The 8,124-nt window shown below is 36.3% G+C and overlaps 1 pseudogene; it reads right to left on the reverse strand.

Annotated features, from left to right (window-relative positions):
* Nucleotides 1-1,603: 1,603 nt before the first annotated feature.
* LOC107851647 lies at nucleotides 1,604-7,604 on the reverse strand (annotated as a pseudogene).
* Nucleotides 7,605-8,124: the final 520 nt, after the last annotated feature.

Here is an 8,124-nt window from a genome sequence, read left to right on the forward strand (position 1 = left end):
TCATTGAAAGATATAGTTGATGATGATCGAAAAAGCACAGAAGAGTCCAAACAGGCTGCTGCAAAGGAAAAAGTTAGAATGCCACAACAGAAGAAGACTTTGAAGAGGAGTCAAATATCAAGAAGTGAAAGCATGGATAGTGGGGTCTTCCTACTGAAAATGTTCCTCCCTACTTGTATAGGTAGCAAGAAGAAACTACAGACAAGGAACTGCTCAAAAGTTTCCTCAAAAACATCGGTTGATGAATCGGAGAAATCCATGAATAGGGACTGGTAGAGGACTATTCTTAGGAGCAGATGCTTGCATTACATGAAAGTTTACTAATGCTTGCATTACATGAAAGTTTACTAAGTACAGAGGCCCTTTTAACATATACTAATTTGCCTTGCAAAGAAGCATATATGCTGATTTAATTAGGTAATAGTTCAACTTTCCCCCCCAAATATCATAAAAAGGGCAGCCCAGTGTCCATACAGGTTCAGTGGAAAGGTCGCACCCTAAGGGAATGTGAAATAGGCAGCTGCCCAGATGCAAGCATATTCCACGGTTTGAACTTGTAACCTATAGGTCACACGGAGATCAGAATAGGAAGTCAGTCTTAACACACACACCAAAATATAGATTCTTATGTGCAAGGCGTAGTCGGCACCAAATGATGGTCCAGCTGACTCCAACTAGTTAGGATTGTCCATAGTTCTGGATGTGTGTGTAAAATGTTACGAGGAATTCAACTTCTGGTATTTTAAATTGAAAGCAACAGCACAGAGAGGAAACAAAGAGGATGCTTCTTTTAGTTTAGCAGCAGAAAAAGAATAAGTAGAAGAATACAGCAAACAGCTACCAGGATGTGAGGACTCTGCATGTAATACTCCAGCACAAGTTTTATATTTGTCACTGTGGTCTTGTATATTATTTACAATCATAGTTACAAAGAGTATTCAGTCAGATATCAAGATACGAGGCAATGTTGCCTACAGGAAAATTAAACTTTCATCGATAATCTGATTATCTTTACACTGAACATAATCTTGTGTATCATCAATAGGTAGTTTGATTATTTAGATACTGATTATCATCAATTAACCACATCTCTCCTCAGAGTCCAATAATCTTTCCGTAGTTCTGGAAGAAGAAGAAAAAAAGGACGCGTTGTACTGTTAAGTAAGAGGTATACATGAAAGGAGGGCTAGTTATTTTTTCAAGAACAGTGCAAAACCAGAATTTAGTTGTGGAGAAGTGGTGAACATGACTTGACTTGTAAGTCAATTGATTTGTGTAGACTCAAAAGACAAGGATGAATTGTTATTCTGCTTGAAAATAGTCTCTTAATCACTTGACCTGAGGGAATAAATGGTAACATTTCGTTTACCTCCATAACAATATTTCCAATTTCACTAATTTTCTCTCCTTTACATCATGAGCAACACTTACTGATTGTAACACTTAACTATATCGACAAGATTCAATTCGCAAAGTGGCACATACCAGTGGGCAGGACTGTTTCCTAGAAACACCAAACTCTGCTAAGAGGTAACACGATGCATAATCTGACACATGTTTGGTACAGGAAGGTCGGAAGGAGAAGTCTTACAAGCTTTGAATGGATGCCCAACCAAAAATACTCCGGCAGCATACCATTAATATCTTTTGATGAATGATAAATCGTAATGTTTTTACAATAATGAATCTTAAAGGAGTATGCGCAATTGGTATAAATAAAAATATTTATGGACAAACTTGCAGAGTTTCAAACTAACAATCCCTAATATAGTGATGAATAAGCCCACAGAAGAATAAACCAAAAAATCATGGATGTTGTTCAGGTACTGCAGCAGCTTCAGTATCCTATGCAGATGAAGCATTTTAGCCCATATAAGCATTTGCATCTTGCTTTGTGTCTGATTTGAATTGGGAATAGCTGCTTCTCTTCCCTTGTATATGAATGACTCTACTTACAAAAAGAATACAATAGAACACACAAGTGCGCAAGCTGAATGGACCAAACGTGAGTGACCGTCATCAACGTTGGTCAAGTTGGATGAGCTTCATGTTTTTTCCAGCAAATTCGATGGGCACTATAGTTGCGCATACAGGAGTTCGTTCCATGTGTCAGGGATGCCGGGTAGGCACCAATGCAAGCAGTCGTTTATACCTTTTGATGCTTTTAAACAGTAAATATATGACCCTCATCCCTCAGTTCAGAAATAGCTGTTATGTCCAATAACTTAACCTTTGTGCCCTTCACAGCATCTACGATAACTGGATCGCTTGATTCCTCTTGCTGGACTTCATTTCCTTTAGTAAGTGGAATAGTATTGTCACATCGACCTCCAGTATTCCAGGCTCCATTGGAGAAATGTCTGGGTGATATGGCCCAGAAGAAACCCTTAAGCTTTGGACGTGAAGTGATTTGGGAATCAAGCCATCTGGCAATACTATAAACCGTGAAGTTTTTAGCATTTCCTATTTCTGCAAGCTTCCTGTCTACAACAGGCTTTCCATTTACATGCATCACCCATCAGTTTGCGTTAAGCTTCCCTCTATTCCAGTGATGACCTGTATTCAGCACCACAACATCAAATTGATCAAGATATTTCCTCAGAAAAGCAGGAGGTTGATCCAAGTTCATGGCAGACTTTGTGGCAGGATCTGTGACATTGAAGGGCTCTATACCACAAAGACTTGCCGACCAGTAATACAAAATTGTGGTGTTTGTGTTTGAAAACCTATAAGCCCATCCATCCGGGCGTACAACTCCAAGTGGTTTAACCAAGCCATACTTCCATCCTACATTTTCAACTTCAGGCATCTCCTCACCACCAGCAGCCATACACATTAGAGACTGGAATTGCTGTCTGCCAAGTGAATCTCCAATAAAAGCAATAGTTTTGTCCTGCATTCTGAAGTAAAGTTACATTAAAGTGTTGAGGCAATAAATGTAAAATCTGCTCAAAATAATTGGTTCAGCTTTGCCTTTCAATATCTCATCTCTTTGTAGATGTATACCTCCTCAAGAATTCTGAACCGTTAAAGTCTGGCATCTCACAATTTTCTGTTTCCCAGCGATATCCCTCATAGGAAAAGTCAGTACGTTGTGTCAGTCTACAAGCCCACATATCTGATAACCATTGCTTATATTTAAACCCAGAGTATAATGGTCGTCTTCTGTCTGCAATCCACCTGCCTTTAGCAAAATTGCAAGCTGCAGAAAAACAACAGAAACATGAGGGTACAATATCAGTAGTTTAAGTCTTTTCATATGAGACATCAAATACCATTACACTAGCCAACTTAGACGTACAACAGCTAAGGATTTCCAGAGAATTTTTCCTCATTCCTTATATCAATATATTCAAAGCAATATCACAACTAACCTCGAAAAGTCTCATGTATTGTAAAAGTAAGGAGAGATATTGGTCAAAACCAAACTGAAAGAATATTAAAGATTTAAAGGTCAAAGTCAGTAGCTTTATTTTTTTTTTTGATGAAATAAGTGAAATGTCATTTAAAAGCATCAAGAAGATGCAGAAATTCCAAATTGAGAAAACATAAGCTCTGAAAGACATAGACTATAATAAGACGAAGGAGCTGACAAATTCCAAATAGTGGTCAGATTATTAATCAGGGGAAAGATTTCCCCAACTAAAACAGCTAACCAAACACCCAGATTTTAGGGAGTTGATCCAGCATTAAAATATCTAAGATTCCTTTCACGCTAAATACACCAAAAATGCAAGCCTGCACCACGATCCAGATGCTCTTGATGGCTTTACCAACTTTCCTAGAAGCCTGCGATTCATAAACATCTCTGATAGTACGTGGCATAGTGCATTTCAGTCCAAAAAGAGTTAGAAACATGTTCCAAATGTCCGTTGCAGCTGGGCAATGGATGAACAGATGATGGATAGTCTCTATGTTGGAACGGCACATGTAGCATCTGTTGGCTAGTTGGAAATTCCTTCTGATAAGATTACCCAGGGTTAGAAAGGCTCCATTTAGGACTAACCAGCTGAAGCACATAACTTTTTACGATGCAATAGTACAAAATCAGCAGTTTCTCCTAATTGGTACATTATGTATAATCAACACAATGGACCACATTTGAATCTTTTTTATTATGGTGGTGTTCAGGCTAGCTAGTGGGCAACACGACTATTCCATTGGGTAAATGCTACCTCTATCTCCAGCATAGGCACTGGTAACTCTGCCGCCAAGGCTTAGGCAAATGGGAAGAAATCATCTAATTTCTTTTTTTCCCCCGCTGGGATTAAAACCCGAGAGCTCATGGTTCTCCTCCCACTTCATCGACCACTAGGTCACACCCTTGGATGCAATCTCATTCACAGTTTTCTCTCACTTTTTTCTCTGATAGGAAGTAAAAAGGGAGGATTATTTACTTTGGCAGAAACATGAGCTGGAAGGTACAAGTGATCATTTTGGTTCAGTTATTTTTTGTTGTTGTTGTGGTTTAGGTAACACTTAAAAGCGGAAAGTATTTTGGCAGCATGCAATCTTTGGTTCAATTGGCTTAAATTAGAATTAATGTTTTCTTCTTGTAATTGATCCTTCATTGATCTCATAAAATAGTATAAATACTGATCCAACAAAAGAAGATAGTGAGTTCTTGCAAAACATTTAAACAGATACGTCCAAAAGTAATCGGCTCTTTAAACATTTTCTACACGAGAAATGTACTTTATTACAATCCATCAAGGCAAAGAAATAGGAAAGGGCCAACTCTTGAAGGGTTAAGCAAAAAGACTACCATATCAATTATGAACATAGTGAAAAAAAAAAATAGAAACGCTACCTTTTCTCTCTAATTGGGAAGTCATAATTTTTTGATCATCTCGGCTTTTATTGTAAGGCATAACTGTGACATTCCCAACAAAACTATCAGATATTTCCAATCTATTTTCCTCCATTTTGCCTTCTGCTATTTGTGAATTTGGATGCTCGGCCATTTTTTGTTGGTTTGATCCCAATGATACCGAAGATTCATCCACTGAAATCTCTATAATAAGAAATACAAAAAATAAGAAGAAAATAACAGTGAATCCTTCGAAAATAATTAATTGATCGCTACCTTACCGATACAAGTATAAGCCATAGACTACATAACATCACATAATGGTGCTATAAATACTGAACACACTAAACAGGAAGAAAAGAGAGGTAAATGAAGTCATAATTAGAACAACACAGGCAAGTCCAACAAGACACAAACTTTCAGAAGTTTGAAAAGAACTACTCCTACACGAAGTTGTATCTGTTGCCCTAGTTTTCTATAATTAATTTTCTTTCGGCCAGTTACGTAATTAGAACCAATATTAGACACTTGATTGTTTTGGCTGAAGACATCCAAATTGAAGTTTAGGTGAAAATCAACTTGATTCTGGCAAGTACGCTGTCTCAGAAGAATTGGCAAATATGCTAATAACAAATATCTATCAAAGTGATCAGATAGGCATGTAGATGAGGTCAATCTTTCATATCTTAGTTGGAAAGCTGAGCAAAATATTGTTCAGAGGAAATGGGAGGCTAAGAACCATAACTAGTCATGGTACTAAGCTCAGCCATGCACTAATCCTACATAATCCATAAATGGGCATCATATCAGTGGCATACATGACGGAATGAAGTTTCCACATGAGTATTCCATCTTATCATCGCCCCCTCCTATCATGGCGTGTTATTTAAGAAACATAAAGTAAACTGGAGGGGGATAAGGGATTATCTGGAAACAGATTTGCATGATCAAGGTGAGAGTAGATCGTTCGTGGTCATTTACAACAAATTGGAGGGTGATGAGGGATGTTCAGGAAACAGAGTAGATCATTAGTGATCACTTAGAACATTCTAAAATTTTCTTTGATTATTCATAAAGGATAAGGAAAGGGTCGGTCACCATTCTAATTATCACTAGACGACTGCAAAAATATCCTCCCATCAAGACATAACTATAGAGTATGGATAAATACTTGATTTTTAATACGGAACTATAGGTGCAAGACAAAATAAAGTTGAGCACAAGAAAATTCAAGATATCACGACTTATAAGTTCATATTATCTTCATTGTCTCTACTGTAACTTCTTTTTCTGACAAACATGCAAAAAGATTAACATGACAAATACAACTTTGACATGTTATTAATGGGCACAAGTTTTCAATCAAGTACGAACCGAGGACTGCATTATGAACTGATCTTGTGCAGAAAGTAAGGTAGTAAGAAGGGGACTCTTCTCCCAGCACCAAAGAAATATGGTTGTAAATAAGACAGCAGCCAGGAAAAAGGAGAACTGTCCGCCCAAAAATCTATCACCACTTCCACCTTTCATTTTTTAATGCAAACTCCAAGCAGAGATATACTTGTGAGTTGCTGCGGTTCTTCCACTATAACACAAATGAGCTTTTATATATGTGTGAAGCGAAGATCATCTGGGACATTCCGATTACAACCATCAAATTTTAGCTACAAGGTTCACACACCTGGGCTCTTGAAACTAAATGATAGAAGGCAAAAAAAGAAAAAGAACCACGTTAAGATAACTACTCGAGCAATCAAATACAAATGTACTTTATTAAATCAGAACAAAATGTTGCAAAACATTCAAAATTTGACAGAACTTCTATCACCTCTTGTACTCTACAAACAATGACAACAAAAGGAATCTAAGAATTATACGTTTCAATAAGAAAGCATCCCGTGCACTAAAGCTACCGCTATGTGCGGTGTCCGGAGTAGGGCCCCACCACAAGGGTGTATTGTACGCAGCCTTACCTTGCATTTTTGCCAGAGGCTGTTTCCAAGACTTGAACCCGTGACCTCCTGGTCACAAGGAGGCAACTTTGCCAGTTACTCCAAGACGTTACAATGTATAACATTATTTTATATGTCAACTCTCACATGAGAATTCATCTTAAAAATTCACAATGTCAAATTAGGCATATCATATGTTACATACTGCATTTCAAAGTGGTCAAGAAACTATATGACACGGGTGCAACATCGAAAGTGAAGAGTAAGCACAACTTAGATAATTTAGACGGAAACATCAATTAAAGTTTCAATATTTATATGCTATGAAACCATTTGCTGGTGAATCAACATTTCATAAGCATAAGTATTATGAAAATGAACATATTTGTTAGTGAATCATCAACTATGTAACCAAATCAAATTTTGTCCTTCATTTCTCATTTCTTTATTATAAAAATACAAACTTTAATCCCTTTTTCAATTTCTTCTGCAACAACATCAATTGAATCAACAATTAAATCACCATTAATGAAGATCCAAATCATAAAAATGAATAAGAAAATATCACCTTTTTCCAAGAATGGTGATGGATCCTCCTCAACTTTTTCCTGTTCACATTGGATGCAATTGGTGTTATATATATAATTATTATAAGTATTATGTATATGTGAATGCAAATATGTATGATTATGGGGAGGGTGAAGAAATGGAGAATTGTCGGGTCGGGTCGGGTCGGGTCGGGAAAATGGAGCTTTGATTTCAGTCAGCCGACAAATTAATTAGAGATGGTAAAGTTTTGTGAAACTTGTATTTGTTATGTATATTTCATAATGTATTGTATACGATATGTATCATATTATCTTAATGAATATAATATTTAGATGTATCATATTTATAGTAGTTGCACAATCATGAATCTAACAATACGATACATGAATCTTAAAGGAATAAATATTATATTTAAATTACAAATTAATATAATAATATAAGTAACAACTATCCAAATACGCTATAAAAATCATTTAATACGTGGAATAAGGTGAAACACTATGTCTAATATCTATTATCATCAAACAAATTAAGTTATAGATTTTATTACAAACTTAGTTCTATTGTATATTACAATTATTCCACTCAATTTGAAATTGTTTTATTCAATATATCAGCCGTAGCAAATTAATTTAGAGAAAATAATCTCAAAATAATTTAGTACATGTATCAAACATATTTTATCGACACGCCTAACTCGTGAATATAATAAAGAAAAGCTATCACGATCCAAAATCGGGACCGTGATAGCACCTATTCCATCCTCCGTGATAGATAAGTCAAAAACTCAATTTCAAGAACAATACATCAAAC

Source organism: Capsicum annuum, chromosome 12, assembly GCF_002878395.1.
Source record: "Capsicum annuum cultivar UCD-10X-F1 chromosome 12, UCD10Xv1.1, whole genome shotgun sequence".
NCBI lineage: Eukaryota > Viridiplantae > Streptophyta > Magnoliopsida > Solanales > Solanaceae > Capsicum > Capsicum annuum.